The 14764-nt window shown below is 46.8% G+C and overlaps 1 protein-coding gene across 3 annotated transcripts in view; it reads right to left on the bottom strand.

Moving 5' to 3' along the window:
- Window positions 1–14455, bottom strand: part of LOC115472973 (MARVEL domain-containing protein 3-like) — a 53507-nt gene extending 39052 nt beyond the window's left edge. For 2 of the 3 annotated variants that reach the window (XM_030207539.1, XM_030207547.1), the window contains exon 1: window positions 14364–14455. The gene's annotated coding sequence lies outside the window, so the exon portion shown is untranslated. Of the gene's footprint in view, window positions 1–14359 lie in introns of all 3 variants that reach the window. The other variant, XM_030207554.1, reaches the window with a different exon arrangement.
- Window positions 14456–14764: the final 309 nt, after the last annotated feature.

Raw genomic sequence — 14764 nt, 5'->3', positions numbered from 1 at the left:
AGAGGACCGGCAGAGCCGACAGCGCATGTCTGAACGCTGCTGCGGCCCCGCGCTTCTTTTTCTTCTTCTGTCAGCTGCTGTAAAGAAGCTCGGGCCGGAGGGAGAGAACAGAACGTGTGGAAACGGTAGGAGGAGAGAGAAGGAGAGCAGGGGAGAGCCAGAAAGCGATAGGGAAAGAAAGAGGGGACATGGAAAAGAGCAGGGGAGAGCCAGGGACATGGAAAAAAGGAGGGGAGAGCCAGAAAGAGATGGGGAAAGAAAGAGGGGCCATGGAAAAGAGCAGAGGAGAGCCAGGGACATGGAAAAAAAGGAGGGGAGAGCCAGAAAGAGATGGGGAAAGAAAGAGGGGCCATGGAAAAGAGCAGAGGAGAGCCAGGGACATGGAAAAAAAGGAGGGGAGAGCCAGAAAGAGATGGGGAAAGAAAGAGGGGCCATGGAAAAGAGCAGAGGAGAGCCAGGGACATGGAAAAAAAGGAGGGGAGAGCCAGAAAGAGATGGGGAGAGACAGAGGGGCCATGGAAAAGAACAGGGGAGAGCCAGGGATATGGAAAAAAAGCAGGGGAGAGCCAGAAAGAGATGGGGAGAGACAGAGGGGCCATGGAAAAGAACAGGGGAGAGCCAGGGACATGGAAAAAAAGCAGGGGAGAGCCAGAAAGAGATGGGGAAAGAAAGAGGGGCCATGGAAAAGAGCAGAGGAGAGCCAAGGACATGGAAAAAAAGGAGGGGAGAGCCAGAAAGAGATGGGGAGAGACAGAGGGGCCATGGAAAAGAACAGGGGAGAGCCAGGGATATGGAAAAAAAAGCAGGGGAGAGCCAGAAAGAGATGGGGAGAGAAAGAGGGGCCATGGAAAAGAGCAGAGGAGAGCCAGGGACATGGAAAAAAAGGAGGGGAGAGCCAGAAAGAGATGGGGAGAGACAGAGGGGCCATGGAAAACAACAGGGGAGAGCCAGGGACATGGAAAAAAAGCAGGGGAGAGCCAGAAAGAGATGGGGAGAGAAAGAGGGGACATGGGCAGGAGAGAGAGAGAGAAGCTGCTGGGGAGAAACTGGGGGAGACCCTAGCTGTCAGACTGAGAAATGCTGGCTGGATGAAAGGAGGGAGAAAGAGGAAACATGCTGGAAGGAGGGAAGAAACTGGTACGGAGGGAAAGAGGAAAGACACTGGAAGGATGGGGTGAGAGAGGACATGCTGAATGGAAAAGGGTCAAGAGAGAGAACTGTCTAGAAGGAAGGGGAGATAGAGGAAGACAATGGACGGAAGGATTGGGAGAGGATAATGGGTGGAAGGATGGAGAGAGAAAGAGGGATGACACTGGATGGAATGGTAGGAGAGAAAGAGGGAAGGTACTGGACATGGATGGAGGGGAGGGAAGTATATGCACATGGATGGGGGGAGTGAGGAGAAATGCTGGATATGGATGGAGGGAAAACTGTTGAATTTAAGAGCTGGATCAGGATACTGAAGGATAGGGACAGGGCTACAGATGGTAGACAGGATGCATAAGGACACAGGAGGATGGTGGACATGGTGAGAGAAAAAATATCAAATGGAAAGAAGACACTGCATAAAACAGAAGACACTGGGACCAAAGCGAATAGAAAAACTAAATGATCAGACAACAAAGGTAGAAAAAAGTATTTTATTCAGAATTTATTAACTGGAATATGTCAGCTTTTGGAAATGTGCATCTGTGATATTTTGCATGTAAGTTTCAATTTTTCTAGTATTGCTGCATGCTGAGTCTGACTTCTTGAGGTAACTTTCCAGTTTTGCCTTCATATCTGTTGTGTCATGTGGTTTTCATGTGTAATCAAGGTGCAGTATTCTACTAGTGTGTAGTATTTACAGCCCATTTTGGTTTTTTTTTTTTTGTTTCACTAGGTTGTGTACTGGTGTTTTAGAGCCCAGTGAAATTACAGTGCTGCCTTTCCACGCATAAGGTTGTAGCTCGTCCTGTCCTTGGAATTAGTGCTGTTATGGTTTGCTAAGGTTATGAGTGTGTTTTTGCACAAGTTTGTGTATAGTGTTTTGCAATGGAGAGATTGTGTATTGGCCTTACTGAGGTGGCACCAAAACATCAGAAAGGGTTTTAGAGCCTAAATCATGGCACACTACCTCTTGAAGGATCTACATATAGTCGTTCATAAAAGGAGCTCATTGTGAACACTATCCACCCTAAAAGAGTGTTTTGTGGCTCTACATGAGAATTGTGATATTATGATCCCTTGTTTCATATTGTTGACGGTCTGCATTTTCCGTATGGGTAGTTTATTGGTTTATTAGGGTGTGCCCAGTGTTATGGTACAGTAAGGTTCTGAGTGTGTTTTTGCATAAATTTGTGCATAGTGTTTTACAGTTGAGCAATTGTGGTTAGGACATGCTTTGAGCAACCACTTTATTCTTTGACATATGATACATATTTAATATCTAAATGTAATAAAAGGTATTAATTGTGACTTATTTTTACTTATTTTTTTTCTGTGTTGTCAGACAATTATGGATGTAAGCCCCACCCCTGGCCCCACCCCTAACCCCGCCCCCTTTAGCCTCCCCAAACAGTTGGGCCACCGACCGCCTATGCCAGAGACAACAAACTGTAAATATATATTTTTATTATTTTGCTTTAGGATATAGTATTGTAGCTGTGTTGTTTATAAATAGAACATGTAAATAAGGTAATCTTTTTATTGGACTAATTTTAATACATTTTGACTTAACTTTCAGAGAACAAACCCCCCTTCCTCAGGTCAGGATAAGATACTGTAACAGCACTATACTGTACTGAACTGAGGAAGGAGATTTTGGCCTCTGGAAGCTAAATGTATTAGTCCAGTAAAATGGTATTATTTTATTTTCTGTATTTGTTTTATTTCTATTTGTTAATTTGTAAAGTGGTGATTGGTATTTGTTAGTTTTTTCAAATTTACATCTGCTGTCTTTATATTTTGCACAGTACTAGGGGACATTTTCTGTTTCTGTGGTGTTGCATTGTATGCAGAGACTGGCATCGGGGGTTTAGTTTAATTTTTGTCTAAATAGAAAGTTTATGATTACTTATTCTATAGTGGATTAGGGTGTATCTGTGTTTGTGAAAAAGACATGGCTTTCGGTTGGCATTGACTGTGCAGGATCGACGATCTGTACTAATCTGTCTGTTTTCGTTTTACAATAGGTGAATTGATGTTCTAGTGCTCACTGTAGTGTTTAAGATGCTTTCCTTTTCCTTGTGTGACTCATAGAAATGACTGCTTATGGTATGGTAGAATTGCTCTATAGGTCCTGAGTGTTTTGTATTCTCGGTATGCCTAGTACTGGATTTGGGGGGGGGGGGGTTAAAAAATGACCGGCCCCGGGTGTCAACTACCCTAGGTACACCACTGGTGAGGTGTCTGCAGACACTCATTGACTCCGTTGAGGTCCAGAATGGGCCTATAGGAGCCACCTTTTTTGGGGACTATGAAGTAAATGGAGTAACGCCTCTGAATTTTCTCCAGATATGAAACAGGATTCACCAGTCTACTACTACATGTGCGAAACAATTCTCCCAGGAGGATCCCACTCGTGCTCGTATATCTTCAAACGAAATCAGCTCACCTCTCTCATTCAATAAATGCTCTAAGATGGAGAGAACCTCCCTTTCCCAAACGAGAAAAATCGGACTGTCCGATCCGGCTGCAAATGTGAGATTGCCTCTAATAGGTATTTGATCAGAGACATATGGGTCCCCCCCCCAGTTTCCATACCAACAGCTGCCAAACCTCACATAACGGCTTAAGCAACACACTGCCCTTCAAATGCCCTAGTATCTGACTTGACGTAAGATGCAGCAAAGAAAAAATTGTGGGGAGCAAAATACATTTGTTCTAATACTACAGGTGTATATGTCCGTGAGTGTTCAAACCAATCTCCCAGGTGACGGAGAAGACATGCCTGGTTATATAAATGCAAATTGGGAAAACCCATCCCCCCCCCCCCCCCCCCCCCCCCCGGTTCCAACTGCCTTTCATTACAGCCTGATTAATTTTTGTTTCTTTGCGAGCCCAACAGAAGCGACTAAACAGTCTTTTCACAGACTTTAAATCACGCTGCAAGAATTGAAGGGGCAGCGTCTGTAAGGCATATAACGACCGTGGGAAGACAACCATTTTTATCAAGTTTACCCGGCCCATCCAGCAATCCAGTTGCTTTTTAGTATCCTCTAGTAGGGTTGAAAAATTAAGGTGATATAAAGATGAAACGTTTATAGTGAGCCAAATTCATAAATATTTAAAAGAACTATCCGCCCAGCGTAAGGAAAATTCGGGCCCCAAGCACTACGCAGAGCTGGTGATGAGGACAACGCTTCCGACTTAGCTAAATTGATACAAAATCCAGCATAGTGTCTGTACTCCCGAAACACCTCAAGAAACGTCGGCAACGACTCTCTTGATTCGTAAGATGTACCAAAAGGTCATCCGCGAAAGCCACGACCTTAAAACACTGAGAGCCTAACTGAACTCACCCAATCAAGGGATTTCCCATAACATCCCGAATAAGGGGGTCCAATGACAAAACAAAGAGAAGAGGAGAAAGGGGGCAGTCCTGTCGCATTCCTCTTAAAATAGGAAAACTCTGAGACTCCATCCCATTAACTAAGATCTTAGCACTAGGGTTAGAATGGAGAGCCTTAATGGCCGAAATGAAACGTTACGAAAACCCATAAGCTTCCGGGGCGGCAAAGAGAAAATCCCAGTGCACCCGGTCAAAGGCCTTTTCCGCGTCAAAACTAACTAGCATCAATGGTCAGCTATAGTGATGACCGTGCTCCAGGGTAGCCAGGATCTTCTGAAGGTTTTTTGCCACAGATCTACCACCCACAAACCCAACCTGGGACTCATGAATAAGGCGAGGCAGCAAATGAGCCAGTCTATTAGCAAGGACCTTCGCCAATAACTTAGCGTCATAGTTCTAAAGGGAGATAGGGTGATAAGAGGCCGGCTCTGACGGGTCCTTCCCCAGCTTAAGTAAGACAATAATTTGTGCCTGATTAAGTGTTGGGGGTAGGGACCCCGAATTCACCATTGTATTCAAAAAAAGTAGTAAGAACAGGTATAATTTCAGCGCTGAGCAATTTATAAAATTCAGCTCGATGTCCATCTGGTCCTGGAGCCTTTAGCAATGGGCTACGGGATATCACCAGAGCTACCTCATCCTCCTGTATCAGCTCGTTAAAACGATCTAGTTCAAGTTGTGTGAGCATAGGAAGAATGAGGTTCTCAAGATACATAGTAACATAGTAGATGACGGCAGAAAAAGATCTGCACGGTCCATCCAGTCTGCCCACAACATAACTCATATTTGCTGCTTTTTGTGTATACCCTACTTTGATTTGTACCTGTGCTCTTCAGGGCACAGACCGTATAAGTCTGCCCAGCACTATCCCTGCCTCCCAACCACCTGCCCCTCCTCCCAACCACCGGCTCTGGCACAGACCGTATAAGTCTGCCCAGCACTATCCTCACCTCCCAACCATCAGCCCTGCCTCCCAACCACCTGGCTCTGGCACAGACCGTACAAGTCTGTCCAGCACTATCCCCGCCTCCCAACCACCAGTCCCGCTGCCCACCACCGGCTCTGGCACAGACCGTACAAGTCTGTCCAGCACTATCCCTGCCTCCCAACCACCAGCCCCGCCTCCTGATCTTGACAAGTGACTCGGAAGCCCCATATACGGTGGTGAGGCCTATAGGTCACTATAAAATGCCTGGAAAACATTACAGATAGCTTCATCTGAATGAGAATAACTCCTGCCCTCCTCCTTAAGAACTAAGATTTTCCGAGGGCCCCCCCCGAGAGCGAATTAGCCACGCTAACAATCTGCCCGCCTTATTACCATGCCTGTACAACATATATCGGTAATACATCTGAGACTTATGTGCACGCTGATGCAAAAGCTCATTCAAGGCAACCTGAAGATCTAACACTCGTTGTTTATGAGCCTCCACCTGAGTCAGACCAAAATGCTGATGGGCACGGCAAAGCTGCGCACCCAGCCTCAAAATCTCCCTATCTCGGGTGACTTTAACAAAGTGAGAGTGGCTTATAATTTCCCCTCTGAGTACTGCCTTCGCTGCTTCCCAATACAAGATAGGATCAGCTAGGTGCTCTATATTATGGGTCCCATATGATTCCCAACAGCTGAGAAGCCATTCCTTAAGGACCTGATCTTTATAAAGTTCAAGAGGAAATATCCAACGTCTGTAGTGATTAATGGTAGGATTTATCATCCAATCCATCAATATCCAGGCATGATTTGAAATGGCATAGGGCCCTATCTCTGCCTTGGAAATCCCCCCCCCCCCCCCAAATATCTGGTGCGAGATTAATAAATCTATATGGGATTGGGTAGAATGTGCACATGAGAGATGGGTGTAATCTTTTTCTGAGGGGTGCAACAATCGCCATACATTTACCAAGTCCAATAGCTGACTCAACTGCAGCAAGCCCTTGTTAAAGATAAGATGCTACATTCCCTGGTATCGATCTATCGTGATGGGGATCCCTGACCGCATTAAAGTCCCCGCCTACCACTAGGACTGTATGTGGGTGTTGCAAAAGAAGATTAATTACTCGCTGATAAAAGCTCCGGTCATAGCTGTTAGGAGCGTACAGATTACAAATGAGCAATTTCTGCTGATTAACCACTGCTTCCACAATAACATACCTACCCACAGGGTCTGTAGAGAGGGAATTAACTGCAGCCACCAATCCCTTTTTGATCAGGACAGTGACTCCCCCTTTTACCCCTGGGCCTGGGCCGCTACACACTTTCCCACCCACAAAAAATTGAGTTTGGCATGCTCCACCTGGTTCAGGTGCGTCTCCTGTAGTAAGGCTATATCTATTTTTTGTCTATGCAAGTGTTGCAACATCTTTGGTCATTTTATGGGTGAATTAATCCCCCCAACTTTCTAAGTTACAATCTTTTCCATCACCCAAGTTCCTGAGATCTGATTATACACTCTGACAACACATACAGGGACCAGAAGGGATGCCCCAGCCACCATCCCTCCCACTCAAATTGGTACATCCTTACTCCACAACCCAAAAAGACTTGAGTCAACCTGTCCAGCCCTAGAACAGCCCCCCCTCCAAATCCAGTAAAACCAGGTACATGAAATACCCCTAACATCCCCCTTGCCCCTACCATCCCTCTCCCAACCAACCCAATCCCCATGGAACTGAATTCCCCTCATATGAACTTGCACGTCAAACACCTCCCCTGTGTATCCCCCTTAACACATTGATTCTTCAAAACTTAGTTCAGCTGAAAGGACCAAAAAAAAAAAAAAAAAAAAAAAAATATATATATATATATATATATATATACTATAATAAAACTCACCCTCAACGTTCTGAGGACACTGACGTCAGTGAAGCCAAGCTCTGACTTCCTTCAAAAAGGTTCGAAGGTTCGTGGTGGTGAAGCCACCAAAATCGCTCCGGGCCCCGCCCTCGAGGGCGGAGCAATGGCAGAACAACGAAGGGGTTGGCAGGGAGGGAGGCGGGGGGTGGGAAATCGCTCTGGGCCCCGCCCTTGCGTCAAACATCATGACGTTGGGGGCGGAGCAATGCCAGAACAACGAAGGGGTTGGCCAGGGAGGGAGGGGGGTGTTGGTGACGAAAACCTTGCTAGCGCCCGTTTCATTTGCTCTGAAATGGGCTTCTTTTACTAGTATATATATAATTTCCACAAGTCCAGAGTCAACATTAAATGCACCGGTCTAGTCTGCAAGCTTTTTACCCAAAGACATGAGATTCGAGAAAACTGCTCGATGTGAACCAAGGTGGTAGCGCATCAGGATCCCCAGATCTTGTGTTCATCTGTCCATCGCTACTTTATTCTCATGAGAGTAAATCCAACTCAAATAAATTTTGCCCCCGAAAAGGACACAATCTATCAAGCAGGCACCTGCTAGAAATGAGTTCCATCCCGCCGCCACGGCTGACGATCTCCATGTTCCACTTCTTCCAACTGTGTCAGGAACTCTTGGGCGGCCTCTGCTGAGTCATAAACTTGTGTAACACCATTATGAACAATCCGCAACTTGGCTGGATATTGAAGAGCGAATCTGATTTTCAAAGTAAACAACTTTGAGCAAAGAGAGGAAAAAGCTCGACACTTTGCTGCTACCCCAGCCGAGTAATCCTGAAAGCACCGAATATGCTGACCCTCATATGTTAAGGCTTTGCCCGATCGGACTGCTTGCAACACAGCCTGCTTATGAACATAATTTAACACCCGCAAGATGACTACACGGGGCTTGGTTGAAGCAGCTTGTTGAGGGCCCACCTGATGAGCCCGCTCTATACACAATGACCCAAGGCTCTCTGGGAGATGTAGTTCTTTAGAAATCCACCATACCATGAACGCGTTGCGCTCCTTATCTGCTATAGATTCCGGAACCCCACTAACCACAAGTTATTCCTCCTGGACCTGTTTTCCAGGTCATCCACTTTTTCTTCCAAGGTAAGCAGTTTTTGTTTTAAGGGTTCCTGTGATTCTTCTACAGCAGTTACTCTGTCTTCCACTTGGCTGGCGCGCATTTGAAAGGCTGCACAGTCCTGGGAAAGATCTTCTAGTTGCATTTGTACTCTTTACAGTTTCTAGTCTACAGGTATTAGCCGGCGTTCCAGCAAGTCCTCCAAAACTGACGACATTTCTGAGGTGATTTCGGCAATCCATGCCGATGACACCGTGGGGCCGGGTGGGCTTACGGGCGGCGCCATCTTGTCCTCCATGGACTTGCCACGGAGCTATTCCTTGTGTGAGCTTCTTGTCGCCATCATATAACCGCCGACCAGCTAAAACAATTACTACCTACTTTAAACACATTGTGAAGAGAAAAGAATAAAATACTTGAGGTCTGAAATGCCCAAAAAAAAACTTGGGGGAGACAACCGGGGGCCAGAGAAGCTCACTCTAGCGGCTTCCTTCGAGCATGGCGACATGTGACCTCTTTTTCTTGTTCATTTTGTTTTAATTAAAGCACTGCTCTGGCATGAAAAAAGCAATCTACCTGTCTACCTCTTACTAGCCCAAGATCTATCCATGTTTGGGTAGAAAATGGAACAGGATGGATTCTATGTTGCTCTGGCACCACCAGGGCCATATTCCAAATTAGCACCAGATGACTTCAGACCACTGCCACTTTGGAATACAGCACTGGTGGTCAGGAAAAACTGCCTCTCTTCTGCTCCCTTTTCCACCCATGGATAGGATAAGAATCTAGAGAAGATGTTTAAATAGAGAGGGATAAGATGGTTATTTTTAGTTTTTCTTCTTTCAGTGATTTTACTAATGCATATTGTAAAATAACATGTACTTTAAAATGAAGCCACCAAGATAAACAAAAGAGTAAAAGCTTTTACACCCCTATGGCTAAGCACAATTCAGACAAACAACTGTTTAGTTTTAACTGCTCTTTGCTCTAATTCCTAAAAAAACATTTTGTCCAAACTAAAGAGAGAGAACGGCCAGTGATATAATACTCAAGAGTTTCCCTGTGCAAAGGTGATGCTTCCATGAGTTTAAAGTTCACCAATTATTATAGCTGGAGTCTTGGATTTAGTGAAGAGCATGCAAATATGGACCTAGAGCCAACAAAAGCTATCAAAAACACAGTGAAGGCCTCAAAATAAAGACAAGTTCTTTAAACAAAAGACAGCACTATAACTTTGATTACTAAAAGGTATTGTAAATGCAGAAAAAAATAAGCCTTTACCTTGTCCCCCCCCCTTTCCCAGAGAGAGGGGGGCACCTTGCAGAGGACAGGGAGGTACAGAGGGCTCAGGGCAGCCCAGAAACAGCACTGACAACGTTTAGTTAAAATGTTTAAAGTGTTTAAAACGCTCCAGCACTGTAATAAAACTAAGAACTCAGGTGCCCATAGATGCCAGAGGTGTGTTTAAATTTTATGAGTTTGTAACTTTGGGGGGATGTGCAGTGAAGTCTGTTACAAGGCTCCTGATTGGCTGTCTGAGGCCCCAGGGGGAGCTGGGAGCCTGAGGGGCAGTGCGGAAGGTGGCCAATAGGAGCCAGGATCTGGTAAAAGGCATGAATTTGGACCAATGAGCTGGCAGGAGGCAGCCTGACCCATAGATTGGCGTGAATTTCAAGCCAATCCAGGGGACAGGAGGGGTGGAACAGCAGGAGAAAGACAAGCCCAGAGGCAATCTGGGTAAGAGAAAAGCAAGCTTAGGCAAGAGAGGCAGCCAGTGTTGCCAGGTGGGCGGTTTTCCACGACCCGCCGCGGGAAATTTTTGCCCGTGGCGGGTTGCGGATTTTTGGGCTTCTTTTTTTTCTTTTGGGCGGTTTTCAGGCGTTTTTTTCGGCCGCGGGGGGCGGAGTTAGTGATGTTTTGGGCGGGGTTAGTGATGTTTTGGGCGGGGCCGATGACGGGGGAGGCGGGGCCGATGACGGCGGGGGCGGGGTGATGACACGGGGTGGGGGTGTCAGGGGCGGGGTTTGAGTTTGGGCGGGTTTTGGGCTGGATTTAGGCTGGTTTGGGTGGGAAAAAAATTTTCCACCTGGCAACCCTGGAGGAGAAGATCAAGTCGAACCAGGAGTGAGCTGCAGGCTGGAAGAGAAGGACCCACTGACGAGCCCCAGATGAAGAGATAGAACTGGTGAGTCCTGTAAGGGGCAGGGCACCAAAGCAGACAGGAACAGAGGAGGAGGAGAAGGGGGTCTAGAGCGAGCCGGGGGCAGAAGAGGAGCCAAGCTGCAGGAGAACAGGAGAGCTGGGGCCAAGAAGAGGAGCTGTAGCAGTAGCCACAGCCATTTCTCAGGCAGAGAGAGAAGCAGGGTAGGAAGAGGGACCGCAATGGGGAGCTGGGACACGTTGGGAGCAGTGCAGGGCTGAAGAGAGAGCAGCATAGCAAGGACCCTGAATCCTAGAGAAGTCCACCCAGCGCATCCCTCCGTGTGTGTGCTTGCCTGCCCAGAGAGGAGAAAGCCAGCTGTGTGGTTGTCTGTCCTGTAAAGAAGAGGCCTATCCAGAAAGGGAAGAAGCCCCACAGAGAGAGAGAGAGAGACAGAGAGACCACCCCCCCCCCCCCCCCCCCGCACTGAGTGCCCAGACTCCAAAGGAACTGGTTTCAGCGTGTCTGCCTCAGGAGGATCCAGCACAGAAGCCTGCTGGTTCGAGTGTCCACACCTAAGCGAGCCTGCCCAGGGGAAGGAGCTACCCAGCCTAAGCCACAAGCCCTGTGAGTGACTGCAGTTAAGGGCCAGCCTTTGGGAGGTTTTGTTTAGCAGTCCATCAATTTCAGTAGAGGGTGTATAACAAAATAAAAGAAAAGGGGTCATGTATTGGGAGGGCTAGATAGGAATTTCCCTTGCTTATTTTTTTATTTGAATTTAGTTAGCCCACAAGGTCCCTTGCCAAAGGAAATACTGATTGAGGTTAGGGTAGCACACACACCGAGCACAGGGAGTCAAGAGTTTTCATTTTTTTAGTTCTTTGAGTCATAGAAGTAGGTATCGTGGAGTTCCTGAGCCGGTGAGCTGACTTTGCCAACCGAGGAGACGTGGATGTGGAGAAGACCAAGGTACCCAACGCAAGAGAGCAGTGATGCTAGCAAAGATTTGATACACCGGTAACATTATTGTGTGCACACAAATTGAAAAAAAAAAATATATATATATATATCAGATCTGAGTACAATAATTGGGGTTGTGTACATGTTTGGGATGGTTTGTGTTATTGCAGAAGTGGGGTCGGGGTCTTGATAACTGTAATTGTAGTTTTGAACATCTTATTGCCTTTGTAACATCACAAAGTATTTAACACCTTGCACTAGTTTTACTTAATACTAACAAACTTTAACAATTGGTACCAACATTAAGGAATATATCCAAATGTTTCTATTTATTTTACCATTTAATATTTAATATTTTTCTTGTCAAATCCCTTGGTTGCGTGGAGTTTATTTGGGAACCCTATTTGAAACTGTGACATTCCTATATATTTATTTCTTTACTTATTGTATTTACCTGCTCCACCACTAGGGGGTTTACAATATTACCACCTTACTGCATGGCTGACACTGTATTTTTATTAATTTTGTTGCAAAGAACAATAACAGATAACAGTAATAGTAATACAATACACTGCAATGAACTATAAAGTTTAGATTCAACATTAGGAGCTTAAAGAAGACAGAGGGAGAAAGAAGGAGAAAGATAAGAGCAAAAACCCCACTGAGGGCTAGATGCACTAAACAATCTTAGCAAATTGGTAAGGAACGGGCATGCATCAAGGAACAGGAATGCAAATGAGCTGCTCGTTGTAGCTCACTTGCATTCTCTATTCCATCATTAATCAGTCGGCCAGTCGGCCGGTTGAGCACGTGCAGAGCAGCCAAGCATTATGCTGGCTGATCTGCGCATGCCAAGGATGTCCTTTATGGACGTCCTTCACTATATATTAAAAAAAAAAAAATGAGCTGTGCCTATGGACGTCCTTCACCCCCCCCTCGAGATCGCCACCGCTCCCCCCTGCATTGAAATGACAGCTTCCCGCAACCCTGGCCTCCCCGCCATCCTCTGCACCCCCCGAGGCACCACCCCCGCCGCCCCCCTTGAGGTCGTCGCCGCTGCTGCTCCCCCCTCCATCTGCCACCGGGCCAGGCCCTCACAGCGCCTCTCACCTCCGTGTGAAGGCGCTGCAGCAAGCAACAGCTGATCGCTTCCCTTCGGACTTCCCTCCTTTCCTTCCTGGCCTGCCCTCATCTGACGTAAGACGAGGGCGGGCCAGGAAGGAAAGGAGGGAAGTCCGAAGGGCGGGAGGTGATCACCTGTTGCCTGCTGCAGCGCCTTCACACGGAGGTGAGAGGCGCTGTGAGGGCCCGGCCTGGTGGCAGACGGAGAGGAGCGGCGGCGGTGGCAGTGCCTCAGGGGTGCAAAGGATAGCGGGGAGGTCAGGGCTGTGGGAAGCTGTCATTTCAATGCAGCGGAGAGAGGCGGCGATCTCAAGCGGCGGCGAAGGACGTCCATAGGCACAGCTCGTCTTTTTTTTTTTTTTTTTTTTATATATAGTGAAGGATGACCTTGGGGGGGGGGGGGGGGGGCTGAGCTAAATGCACTGTGAGAGACTTCCAGGTCTCTCAGCTGAGTGAAGCACGTCCATAAAGGACATCCCTGACGAGCACTTTTTTCCCAGATTTTTTTTTGTAACATTTCAATCCTGCGCAGCCCCAACGACAGGTACAGACCTCTCGTTAGATTTTCCAGCATTAAGGCAACTGGCCCTGAGGATTTAAGACAATTCATGCATATATCACAATTGTTTGCAATAAGAACACTTCTCATTTTACATCTTTAAAGTAAGGCAACAAAGGAGACCATTTTTCCTTATATAAGATAAAACAAGGTGATTTTTTAGCACAATACATCGTATTTTTAGTACAGGTTGTATTTTATGTAATTTGTGTTAACATTAATCCTGCACTTTACAGTAATCCTGCACTTTAGTAAACCTAGCCCTAAAACATATATGGGGCTTATTTATTGAGTACACCCTAGTAGCTAGTGCCAGGAGCAGTGCAACATCTTTTTGGTTGGATGGGGCCAAATAAACCAATCTCCTGCCTTGCCCAAGCTGCCTAGTTCCTGATGCTGTGTCGGGCAAACTATTGCTGGGGGCCATGGCTCCTATAACCCACCCACCCTATTCTGCTGCTTAGGCCTAGCCCCACCTGAATATAATGCAGAAAATGCTCTCTTTCTTCATGTTTATCAAGATTCATACAAGTACAGAGTTCATTTTTTATGGACATTACTGGCATTTTGTTTCTTCCTATCCCCTTAGCGGCTCACAAATATACATGATGTATTCCTACAATACTGTGACTTCTTAAAGTAGCTAAACGAGCACCCTCCCAACCGAGATGCCAGAGAACAGGAAGGAAAAACCCAATATTCATAAGGAAAGAATAGGGAAGGTATGTTTAGGTGCTTCGAAGCTGAGTCAACACAGGAAACAAACCCAAAAAGCTCTCTCACTTCGCCCGAGTCCGACCTCTTCCGACTCCAGGTTCACCCTTGGGGGAGGGCTGGAAGTGCAGTCGACCTCCTCCCCTCCCCTCTCCACGAAGATTTTAAAACTGAATCGATGGACAGTAGTGGTCAGATTACCAGATCTGGTACAGACAGAGTCCCTCTCCTAAAGGATTCAACTAGGACACGACCGGCACACTGACCGCTTCCCACCTATATTAACAAGATATGGAGAGAGAAGCGCTAAGCCCATTCCGACCCCTGGCTGACAGTGCGCGCAGATAGAGAGAGACGGGAGATTGCGCGCTTACACTTACCTACCTTGCTAGGTGGGAGAGTCAGTGAGGGACTCGGCCAGGCTTGCTCTGCGGCTGTGTGTATAGTTGCTTCCCGTGAGACCGGTCTGTCAGGTGCTGGGGCGGTCGCCTTGTTTATAGCTCTTTCTCTGGCTGAAAGTTTCCCAGTCACAGAAATATGCTGGCGCCACCTACGCTTTTATTAACTCTCCTTCGAGGCAGAGACTTGGGCCTATCTTACAAAATGTTTTAATCTTTTCCCCCCTAGTTTTAAGGAAGAGGCCAGACAGGGAATAGGTAGCAGTAATATTCTGGGTTTCTCAAACTTTCAGAGCTCTTTTGGAGCTTGTCTAGGATTGATTGTTTGGGGGGGGGGGGGGGGGGGGGGGGGGGGGGGGGGTGTTTAACAGAGCCTCTATTTGCTTG

The sequence above is a fragment of the Microcaecilia unicolor genome, chromosome 1 (genome assembly GCF_901765095.1).
Source record: "Microcaecilia unicolor chromosome 1, aMicUni1.1, whole genome shotgun sequence".
Taxonomy (NCBI): domain Eukaryota; kingdom Metazoa; phylum Chordata; class Amphibia; order Gymnophiona; family Siphonopidae; genus Microcaecilia; species Microcaecilia unicolor.
The sequence above is the reverse complement of the archived record's forward strand: the minus strand, read 5'-3'. Positions and strand labels throughout refer to the sequence as shown.